This window comes from Salarias fasciatus, chromosome 7, assembly GCF_902148845.1.
Source record: "Salarias fasciatus chromosome 7, fSalaFa1.1, whole genome shotgun sequence".
Lineage (NCBI taxonomy): Eukaryota > Metazoa > Chordata > Actinopteri > Blenniiformes > Blenniidae > Salarias > Salarias fasciatus.
The window spans coordinates 13317173-13333265 of NC_043751.1; positions in this window are offsets into that span (position 1 = coordinate 13317173).

The window sequence follows — 16093 nt, forward strand, 5'->3', positions numbered from 1 at the left end:
CCTCCCAGCCCGACAGACCTTTAGTCTCACTCCACTTCCGTGCAGGTATTCGGTAACGAGATTTTTTTTTTAACTGTATTTAGTATTTTATGTGTCTTCTTAAACAGTATTTCCATCATAATGTAATTATTTTGCTGCTGAACCGACTCCAGCTTTTGTCCATTGGTTTATTTATTTATTTATTTATTTATTATTTATGCGTGAAACATTTTAACCTTCTCTGGTTTCATGTTTGGAGTCTTTCTGCGATTTGGATCCTGCATCCTGCACATGCAACGGAAAAAAGAAAGCTTCCTGGACTTTATAATATGCCTATATATAAATATTATTATCTTGATGACTAGGTAAACATGTCAGATGTGAAGCTGACAGCTTGTTTATGCTGCAGTCTGTCTTAGTCATTTCACAATTAAAGGGGGCAGAAGTGGGTTTTAGAATTTTTCTGAACAAAATAAAGTGATAATTTTAAAGTTTTTCTTTTTCTTCTTTTCTGCAAAAATAATTTTTGCTGAATGTTAAACTGAGGGTGCCTGCACAGCAAATGCACTGGATGTAAATAAACCTTTTTTTTTTTTTTTTTTACAAGAAAGAAGTAAAATTGAATGATCCAATTTCTTTGAACACTAAATGTCACAGCAGCAATTAGAAATAAATCCAAATAAATGTAATCAAGCCAATATCATTTCTCCACTAAAAGCTGAAAGCGGCTAAACCGAACGGCTCCTTTAACACAATGTATATGCAAGCCTCCCTTAATATAAACCACTCCACTGCCGCAGGCTGAAGTCTCAGCTGTCACAGATATGCATCGCCACTGCACCATATTCTCTCTGAGAGGTTTCCACTAAATGGTGAATTGTCTGTTTGGGTTCCAGGGGGGGAGCCATGTCCAGGTATTCACCGGCGAGGGCTCTGCTCCGCTGCAGCTTCTCAGAGCCTCTGGGGTTTATGTTGGCCCAGGCCTCGTGTGTATCAGCAGCAGGATCCCTGAAAGCTCCTCCGGCTATAGGGACGAGAGGCGTGGTGAGCCGGTCCGGGCCAAGGAGAAGTTAATGCTGTAGGTTACACTGCCATGTCTCTGCCATGTTAAGTTTGGATGTGGGAAAGTCGTGCATGAGTGATGGGAAATATGCAGCCTTATGAAACTTCTGTACTGTTGTTGTGCCGCATGGGAACATTTTATGAAGCACTGACAAGTTGTGGAGCGATGACTGTCGTTTTAATTTAGTTTCTGATGACTCACTGGCTCATTTAGCAGGTACATGTCACATCAGTGAGTGAATAACTCAGCTGAGATTTGAGCTTCACTTACACGCATTTCCTGTGAAGCCCAGGTCTTTTTAGTGTCTGGAGGAATGTTGTGAATTCATAAACTAGCTGAAACTCAGGTCCACTGCTGGCCAAATCTCACCATGTCAGTCTTCTCTCTGTAAGTCTGAGGCGGCGTCTCCTCTGTGGTCGACCGCAGTAAACATTGCAGCAACACTGTCCTCTATTTTATATCTATTTAAAAGTTTGAATTACTGTTACATTGGAAGGATGCCACTTCAAAATAAGTAAAATAAACATTAAATATTAATTTCTGCTTGTTTGATAATCAAAATGCATAGATTGAAATCAATTGAAAATCCTCTTTAGATGTTTGTCACATATTAATTGTGACAAGAAATGATGATGAGAAACATGGAGTGTGGAGGCTGAGTCCTCTACTCACACCTACAGAACTCTAACCAGCTTTGGGGCCCTTTATTTATTGTTGGGATCCAAAGGCCAAAAACAACACACAACCCTTCTTGTAATTAATTGGATAAATTTGGCATGTCTTCATATCTACTCTGCAGCTGCTATAACCTTTATATTAGCGGTTTTGTCTATGACACTTAAAAATAAATTCATGTCTAAAAATCTGACTTTTAATAAATTGTTTTAAATAGTTATCATGCACTTATCGCTTTTCTAATTATTTAGCATTTTCAAATTCTACGAGTTTTCATTTTTCAATGTGTAAAGCTGGTGTGTTGAATTGTACATTATTTTAACTGAAAAAAATTGTCACTGACTTTTGACTTTTCTTTGAGAAGAACTTTACCTGTTAGAATTATGGTGGAAATCACTGCAGTGATTTTACTTCTGAACAAATGTCAGTAATATATTAACACACAGAGCTGTCTATGCTGGAGCCATTTTATAAAAGTGAAGAATGTCTTGTTGAATGTTTGTGGAACTTTTTAGTTTGACTGAAACAAAAATATCAAAAACAATTGCATTCTTGTGCAGTTGACTTGATATGCTTCGCCTTGTTTGGACTTGGCCTGTGGGAGTTTTTGCAATCGACAAATTGGTTGTGATTTTCTACTGAATAAAGGTTATCAGTGGGGCAGGCTCCAGTGAACATTAACCTTTTTTTCTGCGTTCATGTGTAACTGGGACACTGAAATGTCCAACTTCCCAACGGGGAAAAATCCATCTGAATGCTGTTGAAGTGGGACGTGGGACGTCACCCGATACAACGGCTCTGAGCATCTCCATGAGAAGCAGAGTTTCTTAATGATGTCCTCCACGATAAACAAACTTTATGACTGTTACAGTTAAAACACCCTTAGTTCCCTCAAGCAATTGTAAGTCCATACTTGTGGAGGCTTCGTCGGCTACCAGCCTCATTTCATCCGTGTTTTGGCCTCGGTCGGCGATGAAGCCGTTACTTGCCGTCTCCAGATTTTCATGGGGAAAACCTTGACGGCCCCTTCTTGTTATCATGTGAACATCCCCCACTAGGACGCGGGACTTCCCCAACTGGAAACTTTACCAATTCCCTGCTGCATAAATGCACTGTTAAGCTGCCGTTGTTTAGACTTGTGGGAGACCCTATGCAGCGTTCCGAGGCGCCATTTCATGTCTTCAACTTGTGTGTGTGTGTGTGTGTGTGTGTGTGTGTGTGTGTGTGTGTGTGTGTGTGTGTGTGTGTCTGAGCTTCTTCCTCTCTGCAGGTATCTCTGATTGTGGAGCTTAGCGTTGTACTTTCTGCCTCTGCAGTATTGGAGTTGTTTATTGATTTGTGTCTTCTGTCCTGTGTGTTCTAGCCGGTCGAGGCAGACCTCCTGGTGCCCGCCCCTCGGTTTCCTCCTCGTCAAAACCTTTTCTTTGTCACTGTTGCCTATGCTTACTCATGAGGGTTATTGAATATTTCTCTTTTAAATTTGAATATAAAGCGTAACTCGATAATTGTACCAAAATAAATGCTGGAATGACTTTAATCTGACCCCAGAGCAACATAAGACCTGGTCTGATGTCACGTATCTGCATGTGGAACGCATACACACTCTTTTAAATGGCGCATATTGTGCTTGAGTGGATTTTGCGAGTGGAGCGGAGCACATTTTCACCTGCGTACGAGGCCTGGAGCTGCTGCTTCTTGCTCAGATCTATAAAGTGCTCTCTCTGTATCTGATGAATGGTAGTCACCGCACCGTTTGGACGTATATTTTTCTGTGTTACGTGTGTCTGTGTGTGTCTGCCTGTAAAAAAAAAAAAAAAAAAGGGGACACCAGATTTTTGAAAATTGGTTTCACATGAAGCAGGCACACACTGCATCAGCAGATTCTCTGATCAAATTAAGCAGTGATGAGGGGAGAGAAAAAAGAGGCAGCGGTTGTACTGATGTTTAATTCAATAAACAGGACCAAGTCGGGGCAGACAGAGGGGATGCTGTGCTGCCTTCATCTCTCAGCTCTATATCGGGCCGTAGCCATGAATCGTTAACCCATGAGAGGAGTGAACTTCCATCCATCATCGCCGCAGCCATCAACACATGATATACGTAGATCCGCACAGCGGGAGAAGGCCCGGAGACTAATGCATTTTTGATCTCAGCTTTCCAACCTACAGGAACAATTACTGTAGTTGATGAATGAGTAGGTGTGAAACATTTAGAGTATGAAGTGATTTGTCATTCAGCAGAAAAAGCAGCTGTTCGCTGCTCGTGAATTGTCTGGAGAATTTAAAGCACACCAGATGACTTCTTTATTCTTTGATTTTTGTCAGAAGAAGTACAGGGGGTGTTTCCAGGTTTTGGCAGTGAAACTGGAGTAATTATCTCAGCTATTTTTAAGATCTATAAATAAAAAAAAGACTAAATTGAGTACAATAAATTTAAGTCAGTAATAAACAAATTGTTTGATTTCAGCCTTAAATCACAACTTTTTTATTTGGAGGAAAAGGGAAAATTAACGTTAAGTATTAGTGATGAAACTTCTTCATCTCCTACATGTGACTGAATCCAAGGGATGGACTGCTAATTTGTTTTATGGCAAAAATGATCAAAGCTATCAGGATATTTAATGATATCACAATGATCTTCAGGATATTTATTTCATTGGTGGGAAGAAAGATTGAGAACCTTAAGGTATTTAGCATCAATGTTATTTTGAGCCTAGTTCGCAGTAAATTAACAAGTGCTAAACAATTTTTACTTTCTTACTTCCAATATTATAAACATTCTTTCTCTGCATTTCAGAAATGTTGTTGATGAATTGACTTTTCGGTCATTTCCACCCTTTGCATCAGTTTTAATCATTCTAATAGTCTTTATACTGACTGCTGTTTTATATTTATTTGCCTGGTTTTTTTTTAAAAAGACAGAAACACCACATTTATATTAATCATTCAGTCAAACAATCATGATGAACCGTTCCATTCTATCTTTTACATGTGTGTCTCCCAGGTTTTCCACTGCCGTCCTCCTCGCTTCCCCTGCTTTAATCTCTCTGCCTCCAGCCTGGTCTTTCAGTAAGTGTAGTGCAGCTCAATCAGACTTTAAGATGTTTCACCTCTTTACCCTGGAAAACGGTCCTGTTGTTTTAGCCTTATGTTATGGACCATTGTGCTGCTGCAGGGCGAAATCTCATCCGGGAAGATTTGATTCATTTGGGTAAATACACAAAGATTGTGTTGCTGCTGCTCCTGTTCCCTCATCACACTTGTCAAACATCTTAAATGCCTTGAGGTTATAATTTTCAGGTCTCATTTTGATCACTGAATATACATACAGTATATCTGCGTTCTGGGGAGAGGTCCCGGCCTGGTCTGTTGTCAGAAATGGTTGTGTTATCATTTTTTTGTTCTCCTCAGTCCACTGGATTGTTTTCCATTTTTGGAATACTTTTGATATCTCTGCAATAGGATTTTGATGTTTTGAAGCCACAATATTTTTTTATCCATCCATATGACCACGTTCTCTTCTTCTCGTATGACAGAGAACCTTCAGCTCGGTCCAAAAAAACAACTCTCACCTCTCCGTCAACTCTGGGCCACATCTGAACTCATTCATGCATGAACAAGTGATCAAATAACAATTCAGCTACTATCTCACTTCCTGCTATACCTTCATTACCAGCGTTGGCACGTTTAAAGTTCAGATAATGTGATTTGTCTAATTTTCTGATTTCGAACTGAATATTGTGAAGCAATGTGCCATCACGTTCAGATCAAACATTTGCACTTTAGTCGATATTGTCACTAAGATAGTTGAAGTTAAAGGATACAGAAATAGTCTAACTGCACCAGGTTGCTATAAAAAAGTTGCTTCTGATTCAGGATTTAAATTTTGATGTGTTTACGATAGCAGCTGAAGGGTTCAAAGGGCTTCTAAATACCCTGAGCAGTTTTGGAACGATGCTTGAGTACTTTATTGAATATGCTGAATTATGCCTGATTTATGATACTTTTCCTGTTTTACGCTGGTCAATTTGTCTTAAATTTTTTGAGCAGTTGTCAGAAATATCTCTACTAGAATCTAGAGCAGACTTGGAAATAGCTTTTGCCTTTTTTTTTTTTCAGGTTGAAGAAAAAAGATTGGGAGTCGTTGTAGTAGAGAGACGTGTTATTAACGTGCAATAAAGCAGAACTGTGTTACCAAGTGAACAAACCTTATTATTAGGAACTTTACTGTGGAGTATCTTAATTATTCCTGCAGTGATGAAGAATTTTTATTCTAATGATGTTAAAGATAAAGCTGCATGCTGATTGTTCAGACAAGAAACACTTTAATAGAGATTACACACACACACACACATAGCAGTCATGCATTCTGAAAGAGGAATCATGACTGTGAAAATATTAACTGTCCTCATAATGACCAATTTTAACATCTTCTGGACCATTTTCTGTTAGTTAGCAGATGATTAGTTGTTGCAGTGTTGGTAGTGAACAGTCTCTCTTGTAAGAATCGGATCTCTTCATAGCACAATGATGCCAGTCAACAGATTCAGGGATTACAGGATCTGAGATCTGAATTAAAGACTTCGGTCTCTTTCCAGGAGTCTGTTTCACTGTGCATCCTTTAACAGGATTGTTCCTGCTCATCAGAAGGGGTTCCATGAACACTGCAGATCATCTGGCTCTTAAGCTCTGCCTGTGGAGCCAGGGTCGGACCCAGGCACCCACACAATGCCCCCTCTGCTACGGCAGCAATTAGCCGGAAAAGCCACTTCCACCAGGGCAGCCCTGGGAATCTTGCTTATTGTGCAGCATCCTCTTTCCTGCGGGAGGATACTCGGCGATTTCTGTCCTGGTGCCTTCTTACTGCAGAGAGCGATATACAGATAATAGTGGTGATCCAGTGACTTCAGATGCTGTTCTTACTGTTCTCAGTTTGATGAAATACCTGGTTTAAAGAGCCCAGGACAGAGGATCAGATCAATGGATGCCAAGATACTTGAAGCAAAAGTAAGAACAGAAAGCTCATCAGCATCATTCAGTCCCATCTTGGTGATGTTAGTTATGCTTCACACAGACACATGGCTGCATGCTGACTACCGATCGACCGTGTAACCCGGCTCCTTACCCTGATCCAACACAGACACTCAAACACTAACCTAACCAAACTTATGGAGCAGCGAGTGAAAACTTCCTATATTTTCCATTTTGTTCTGCCCAACAACGGGCAGAGAACAGGAGAGCACACACACTCACATACAGGGACACAGGGACATTCATTTGGAATGCAGCTGCTTTATTTTCACAATATAGAGAGTTCATACGCTCTCAACCATCCCTGCTGTGTCAAAACATTTCATTTTGAATCAACTTAATCAGGCAATGCAAAAAAGATACAAGGACCTGATGCGCAGTTGCAAGATTCACTCATCAAAACTTTGCAACATTTTGAAGTCGCTCATCCAAAACAAATACACAGAAGACTGCGCTCCCCTGTGAGGTACTACAGTCTTCCTCTTCACGATTTGTTGATTTGCTCATCATTTTTGCACAAGATTTTTCATGCTTTTTGTTTGTTTTGTTCTAATCTATGATTTTGCAGTCAGCTCATGCCGTCATCCCAAGATCATGCAAGGTAACAGCTAAAAATATGGCATTATTTTACACCCAGGTCCTTTTCTGTCTGCCTTTTTGATACAGTTCTACGATGTTTGGATTGTAACAGAACACCAAGTGTGTGCTGACCCGGCCTGATCTTCCCACAGCAGTGTCTGGAGCAGGCAAATAGATGTGCGCAGAGACGTCGGACCTAAGCAAAACAAATGGGTCTGAGGGATCTGTCGATCCAGGGTTCAGCACAGCCACACAGAGCTCAAGGAGGACTCCTATCTAGATGGAAAAAGAGCCACATTCCCCCGAAATGAGCTTCTATGGGATGAAAGCCTTGTGTGAGCTCCCCAGATGACCCACGACCCCGTCTGTATTTTTGCAGGGGGGAGCCCTGATCCTGGGTTCTCTGACTCCCTGCCAGGATCCTGGGGAGTCGGGCCGGGGTGGCCAGACAAGCCCACCATTCTACCCTCGGGTGTTTTGCTTTTGGGGTAAAGAGAGACCCTCTGATGAGCCCGCACTGTCACAGCAGTAACCTTTCACCCAAGGAGGTTCAGAGCCGGACCGCAGGAGTTTGTTCCTGGTGTGCCGCGCTATCCTGTGTCAGTGTTTGGAGTGCACTGATACATCAGCAACTCCTGTGATCTACTTTCTCTTTTTGCTTCAAAACACGGTTTGAAATTTTGAAATTGGCAAAAAATCAAATGTATCTGATTTCAAATCACAGTCATGTAAATTTTACCATATTGCGCAGACAGCATGTTGTCCAATTTCTGCTTGCCAGTATGAGAAAAGCTTGGCAGGGCTCGGCAAGATGCATAATGGCTCCAGAAAATCAAATCTGTGTGAGGAGGTGAGGAGAGAAGCTGTCATCAGAAACCTGTTTGCTCCTTTTATCTCTCCTTGATGCTGTGCTGACATCTTCACACCCATCAGGCCCCGACTCCATGCAAAGGGTTGGAGGAGTCGGGGCACAGACTCACAGAACAGAAAAATCGCATTTCGGACCAGTTGATAATGCCTTAAAAAACTAAAGGTCCCCAAAGTTCAGCAGCAGCAGAAGTCAACCTGGGGTTTTTCAGCCTGAGCAGAGGGCACACTGCGGCTATGATGACTAACCTCTGCCCTACCCCTAAGGCTTTTCAGGATGTTACACTCAGCCCCAAACATACCCAATTACAAACAAACACAGATGCCCGAAATTCCACTTTCACTTGAAACAGTTGGCCGACCCCCATTTCGCCTCTCTTCAGGTTACCTTTCCCCACTCTCCCCCTCGGGCCAATGTTAATCCAATAGAAAGCTCACTTTAAAGGGAGTCGAACAGAAAGACAATGTGGGTGAGTGGGTTGGTAATCGACCCCCCCTCCTGTTCTTGTTCAAGAAAGGACGTAAAGAGCAGTGACCCGGTCGTTATCGCCGCCGATCACCAACGATGCTAAAGCCACAGTAGAGCTTTGTTAGCCCGTACCGATATCAGCTCAAAGCCAGTTTTCAGAAAACTAAGATTCTCACACTGATAATTACACTGTTGGTTAAATTAAAGAACGTTTGTACAGGAAATAAAGTTTATAAATGAAATAGACAGCTGGTTGCCCAATGATGCTCCATTATAACAATACAGAACAACTCATCCAGGAGCTGTCAGAATGTCTGAAATATGATTATTGGACATTTCAAGTAAGATTGAAAAATACCAAAAAAACTACAAATATCTGTGCAAAATATCAGCGATCCTTCCAGTACTAGTTGGTTTGAATAAAAATGTTTGATGGACAATATGTCATTTTTGACAATATGTCAGTTTGTATATCAGCAATTTAACTTTTTAATCGGGGGATAAAATTAGATGAATTGATACTCAGCTGGCAGAATGACCTGACCTCATAACATGCAAATTACTTTAGATTTTTTTTTTCCTCGGTGTTCGTAAAATCTCTGCTATCTGGTTTCTTTGACTAAACCTATTTTGCTCCCACAGAAAGTTTGGGAGTAGTTTCCACTACTCACACTGCCTCTCTCGTCTTGTGCCACATTTTGGATTTATTTGTTTGTTTGTGTTGTTGTTGCTGTTGTTCTTGCTCTGCATGCAATGCTCTGGATGGTCCTGCGACTGATCTATAAACTCTGGATGCCACATTGGCAAAAGATAGAAATCCAAATATCTTCATGTAGAAGCAGTCCTGTCTGTTTCATCTCAGTGCTGCTCCTTTAACGTCCATCCTTCGTTTGTACCACCGCATTCTGTCGAGGGTCCCGGGGCGCTGGAGCCGATCCCGGTTGACTTTGGGTGAAGGCAGGTACACCCTGAACCATCCTAGAGCAAACAGAGACACAGATAGCTACACACTCATATTCATACCGATGGGCAAGTTGAGGTCATGAATAAACCTCACATTTTTTGACAGTGGGAGTAAACCAGAGTACCGAGAGAAAATACACATGAGCGCTGACAGTCACTAACATATGAGATGGAAATTAAGAGTGGGTGAATACTGTATTATTTTTCTATAATCTTAAATGATTAATAATCCGATTCACTTCCTCCACTTGGTTGATATATCAACTTCAAATCTACAGTACCTCGTCACATGGTCGCTTTGCATTTCAGACTCTCAGGTAGTCAATGACCCAACGGACAAGGTCGGCCATCGAGATCCAAACAGAGCTGTACTCATCCTCCTAATTGTCAGGAATGTTCTCATTTGGACAAGAAAGAGGCTCTTTCACATGGCGTCTAATCAGAGTCATGCTCCTTCCACTCAGTTTGGGAGGACACTTGTTAAACAACTGCCTTGTCCTCTTTCAAGCAGCTGCAGAAACTCGGAGTCCTGCTCGCCTCCACTGAACCACCACAAGAAAATGTTAGTTCACAGTCTGGCCTGTGTCCCCATTCCAGTACCGCCACATCCGTTCACTTGCTTTAAGCAATACATAACTCTTTCTATTGTGTGCTCTGGGATTATACTTCTTCTTCAGTGGTTGAAGATCTGAGAAAATCTCACAGAATTACATATTGAATCTTATTTTTATTTATTGTCATAGTGTCTCTCTTGCATGCTGATAAGTGGTAAGCACTTTTGTTTTCCAGAAAGCAATGTCCCCGGCTTGAAGCTGCTGGTTGATGAGGCCTTCCTTTGTCAAATTTGCATCTTCTCCCTGTACATGAATTGATTTTTTAAGTACCTTATCCTGTTTTGTTAGTTTATTTGTTCACTGTCAGAAAGACACACTTTCAGCTCTATGAATCATCTGACATGCCAATCTATGGATATAAATAATTCACATTTCGTTTAGCACCCTATTGCAAAGGAAGACATGTGAATAATATACCAACATCTGAGTGCCATCAAACCTGATTGATCTGAGGCAGCTGGAGGAGTCATCGTCGCATTCAGGAGTCTGTCACAATTACAGTAACAAAGTTTGACTCCATACTTGAGGGTTAGACCTTTGGCTCCCTCACAGACCCCTGCTTTCTGCAGCAGAACATTCCTGTAAACCTTCGGGCCTTCTGGGCACAATTCAAGAGGGCGCAGTCTATCTTTAACAATATGACAGTTGGCGTGTAGAATGATCATGCATTAAAGACACATGTTGGATAATACACTTGTCCACACACAGTCGGTTGCCAAGATTGCTTCCACAAGTTTATTTTTTAAACGGTGGCTTGAATTTTCTGACATGTCTACAATCCTGGATTTACAATTAAGATTTTGTTTTTATATTTTATAACCAGTCTTGACTTCCTAATCCCACTGAGGGCGCATGTCCCTTTGGTTTAGCAGCAGATCATATTTTACAGACTTCAGCCGCTACGAGGGCTTTGATTTACTCTGAGGATTAGCAGACTTGAGATAATTTATGGAATTTTTTCACTGCATCAGAGTAAAGCTTTTGGAATGGGACGTTTTAATTTTCTCTATTATAATGCCAGGCATTTTCTGCCAAATTTGCATGAGCAGGGACAGATTGACAGTAAACAGCTGCGTGGATGTTAGAGGAGTGGGTCCACATGCATGGGTAGTGTTTCAAGCTCGCAAAAGTTGAGTCACAATTCATTTCACAATTTCCCCTGCTTTCTAAGTTGGAGTCTTTGTTGAAAACCCTCACATTGATTGTACCTTTGGACTAACTCTTGGCCTCTGTCTGACATTCAATGGTTTAAGTGATTGCAAACATTCCTGATGCATCACATCAAAGGCGTTTGTGGAAAATTGTGTGCAAAGACAATGTTGTAGGGTGTTTCTGTACGATTGATCACCATCTAAAAGTGGTGACTCACGTGGCAAACACAAGACACATGGCGAGCTCAAAACCTGTGAGCTGCGTAGTTCTCGAAATTGCGTCCGAGACAATGGACTGGTCCTCCCAGGGGTGCTGGCCAGAGGCCGATCAGGCCGCGTGATCCAGCCTGAAAGGTAGCAGCAGCATGGAGGGTTTGGGACAAAGGAGCCACTCACCAGTGCTCTTTTGCTTTACGCCTCAAACTCACGCGCGCTGCCCTTCGATTGCTTATTGAATTACATCTAATCACTCAATTAAAGTCACATGGAGCACCAGCACACATTGTCTGAGCCGGGCCACAGAATGCTTGATAACGGACGCTGTGTTGTTGTTCGTGGGAAGTTGGAAAACAAGATGTCTGAAATGTTCGCACTGTGGCAGGCGTCTGAATCTTCATCTCCAGCTTGGGAAAGCACCATCTTAAGTCATTTTTGTCCATCCTGTTCCCACAAATATTTAATTTTTAAATGATTTAAAGTAAGATTTATTTATATGGGAGCGAAAACTTGTTGGTGATGAACTCTGCATTCGGGGAAAGTATATGAGAACATCTGGCAGTGTAATAAATCCTACGTCAGTGACTTGATCGGTGATGAGGATTATCAGTTTCAATATATCTCAATGTCATCCTTTTTCTCAGAGAGGTTTGTGGGTCTGTTGTGACACTGACAAGCATAACTGGCAAAATATCCACTTTCATTGCTTAACATGAAGCCCAGATGATCCACAATCCATCACAGGGCAACAGACGACCAGTGCAGAACTGAAGAGATGCAGCGAAAGATGCAACGAGGCAAAATATGTCATGACGATATACAGCATGACACAATATGACATGACAACAAAAAGTACAACAAATACATCACATGACACAACTAGTTAGAACATATGACAATGCAAGACAGCACAACACGAGTCGACGCTATACGACCGCATCACGTGATATGGCACAGCAGGATCATTTACAATACGACAAGATACTTCACAGTTGGAGCTGACAGTATAAGACACTCGCTGTGATGCAAGACAACTGTATAATATAAATCATTCCCTAAGAAATTACTGCAATTTGTACAACAATATATAAATAAAAGGAAAGTATCAATCAGCAAACTTGTAAACACAAGTATCAATGTAGATTTATGTGCTTCATTAGAAGGTAAACAGACCACAGATTTTTCCAAATTAAATCATTTTGTTCATTGTGCTTAAAAAATCAGGATGTAAAGTGCTTATTCATCAGCTCGCTTATAATCAGCTAAATATTGTCATTAAGAGCTTTTTTTTCAAGCACTTTACTCCACACTCTAATATTTAAAAAAAGGGAAAGCATCCAAAATGAAGTTTTTGTTAAATTGTTAAAATCATTGCAGTCATTCCATTTTCAGTTGCTGTAACGACGACAAATTTGATTACTTAATTTGGCTGAAATGAGACAATTATTGGCACGCTTCTACGTGTGTATTTAAGGCATTATGTGAGGTCACTTCCAAGGTTTCCTCAATCTATACAAGTTCCATGTGGAGATCCACGGGTCTGGAGCTGCTGGAGTGTTGAGAGTTAGCAGTGAGTGAGGAGGAAATGGGGTCTGGCATGTTGACTCAGGAGTAAATCCCCCTGGACTTCTCAAAAGGCTGCTATTAGAGTTTAATCACCCTGCGATCCCGAACACGCCGAAGCTGAAAGATGACTGATGAGCAGAAAGCAGACCAAACCGTGAGCGTCGACTCATTCAGACGCTGCAATCAGGTCTTTGACGACTGTAATCAAATAATGAGAACCAGGCACGGCCCTAGAAGAAAGAAATTGTAACTCACTGTAATTCACTGTGATGCAACTATTGGTTTGTAAATGATACTTGAATGGTGAGCACAAGTTATTTACCCATTTATTTAATTTCATCTCCTCAATTTTCACATCAGCGCTCTCAATTTCTCAACAAGCGAGGCTCTTAGTGTTTATTACAGCCTGCTTATTTTTAGACAAAGCCACCACTCAGTTGTCTGCAAAAAAAGCAGAGCACCAGTAAACTGTTTCATATAAATTTGCATAATCTTTCCTGACTTATTCTTTATTTTTGAGCCGTTTCTTCTCCCCCCCAGAATTATCTGTTGGCGCTACGAGAGAAAAGAAAGAGGAGCAAGTGTGGAGAGAAGCTGACGAGAAAAGAAAGAAACTGAGCCTTCATGTGAGGACACTTTGATTGTGTTACAGATTGGTTCCAGGTGAAGCGGCTCCGGCAGCGTAATCCAAGGGAATACAGAAGTTTTTAACCAGGGATGGCCGTGCCAGCATTCAAGCATTAGGACAAGATGTAGAACAGCAGGTGTAGAAAATCGATGAGGCTCAAATATTCTGTTGAGGTGGTGGGATCAGCATGAGCCACTCCAGCCTTTTGGCTCTTAGAATTTAATATATCTTCACAGATGAATGCCAGTGGAAAATACAGTATGTGTGGCCATCTATTTAACTGAATCATTTTTTTCTTTGCTTTGTTTTGTTTTATTTACATCTGTCCAGGAAACTCTGTGATTTGCTTCTCCATTTTCTTCACAATAACTGCAAATATTGTTGAAGATTCAACTGTAGGGTATTCATTCAACAGATTTTTTGTTGAGGGATTGCATGTATTATTTTTTCTCTCTACACACAAGTAGAAGAATTTGTTGTTTTTAAAAAGTGCAGTTCGCATTCACAATTTAAAATCACAAACCGTTAACCTTTTCACGATTCATCGTCCAAATGTTTTGAGTGATTATCAACGATTGTGGAGCGGGGAAGCAGTGGAGGCCTAGAGGTTAGGAAAACAGCGTGTAATGGGAAGTTTGCTGAGAGGTCACCACTGTCAGTCACTGGACCAGGTCCTCAACCCTCAGCTGCTCGCTGTACGCCGTCCGACAGCAGCCCACTATGAATGGAGCCACACTTTGGAGGTTTGTTCTGGGTGTGAATATGAAGAGTTTAGTCAGGAAGGAGATGCTAAAGAGAAATAAAACATGCAGATCACAGGATTCACTGCGCGACCCGGAACACAACAGCTGAAAGACAAACTGGAATTCATTATTGGGGTAAGCTCCTCCAATTTATCTAATAATATAATAAACTGATACTGATAAAGTTTGAAGGAGTCCTGCTCACCTTTTTTGTTTGAGAAAGCTCTCTCAGCAACTACCTCCACTATTGGAACTTGTTTTGGGTAATCACTAAAACGGCTGAAAGCCAACCAGCTGCAACATAAACATGATACACAAATCTTGCTGTCAGTTGCTGTTTTCGTGTTTAATATAACATAATATTCTGTCACCATTGACAAAAGCAATACAAAACGCAAGAGTATACATCTTAGGAATCATGCACAACTGGTTTTCTTCATAATTTCTCCCTCCGTGGTCCACCATCCTGCCAGCGTGCCGGCCTGTTTGCAGTGATTGGAAGCAGGCATTGCGTGGGAAGTCCTATTAGAGACGGAAATTGTGCCGAGGCCCGTGCGGCACAGCAAAGGTCTGCAGCATGGTCACTTACCTGCACATCTGCATTGATTTTTTTTTTTTCCTTTTTTTGTTTTTAATTTCAGGCAGTAGCCACCGTTTTCCACCGCCTTAATTGGAGTTCCATTCCTGATTGCTTGACGGAAAAACGCATTGACACGGTCTGCTTCCTGGTAACAGTCCAGTTTTCACTGATGTTTGATGAGAATGAGGAGGAGGAGGAAGTGGTGCGTGTCAGATTTAGATTCGTACCAGGAACTCCTCTTTAGTGCTTGCAAATCTGAACTTATGGGCGTCCCTACGATGTGTGGCGCAACAGCTCATCCGTTCCGAATTGTGTGAATAAGATGCATGCAGAAAGGTGTTGTGTTTAACGAGAAAATGCTGGTACTAGACCGCACGAAAAAAAAAAATAGCACCAATAAATCTCTTAAATGTTAATAACTGAGAGAATAGTGGGGTATTCGCATGTAGAGAAGAATAAATCACCAAAGTTATAGACGATTCTTAGTTATGAAAGTGATTTTTCTGCTTTACTCGACGGCTTCCCTATTCATAATGATCCCTTCTCTCCGCTTGCACCTCAGACCGAAGTTCACCTTTGACCTGTAACACAGTATCTACTCACTCATGGTCATACCGAAACCCTCAAGAATGTTTTCATCTGTCATGTTTGTTCAATTTCTCAACCATTCATCCATGAAAAGGACTCGGTGGTTTTGCAGTTATAAAGCACCTAATTCTTGTGGCTGTGCCTTCTAATCCACATTATGCGGTTTCAACCTGCAGCTACATTTATTGCTTCATAATTTTGCCGCTTGCTCCTTCCAGCAGCGCCGCGTTTTCTCTCCGCATGTTCGACACAGATCTTTGAACGAGCCTCTTGTGCAACATATAGCTGGTTTATCAGAAGCCAGAAACCCTGCTCAGCATGTGGGGATGAAAGAAACGCATGTTTAAAATGAGAAGAAGAAGAAAAAACTTACAGCAGATTG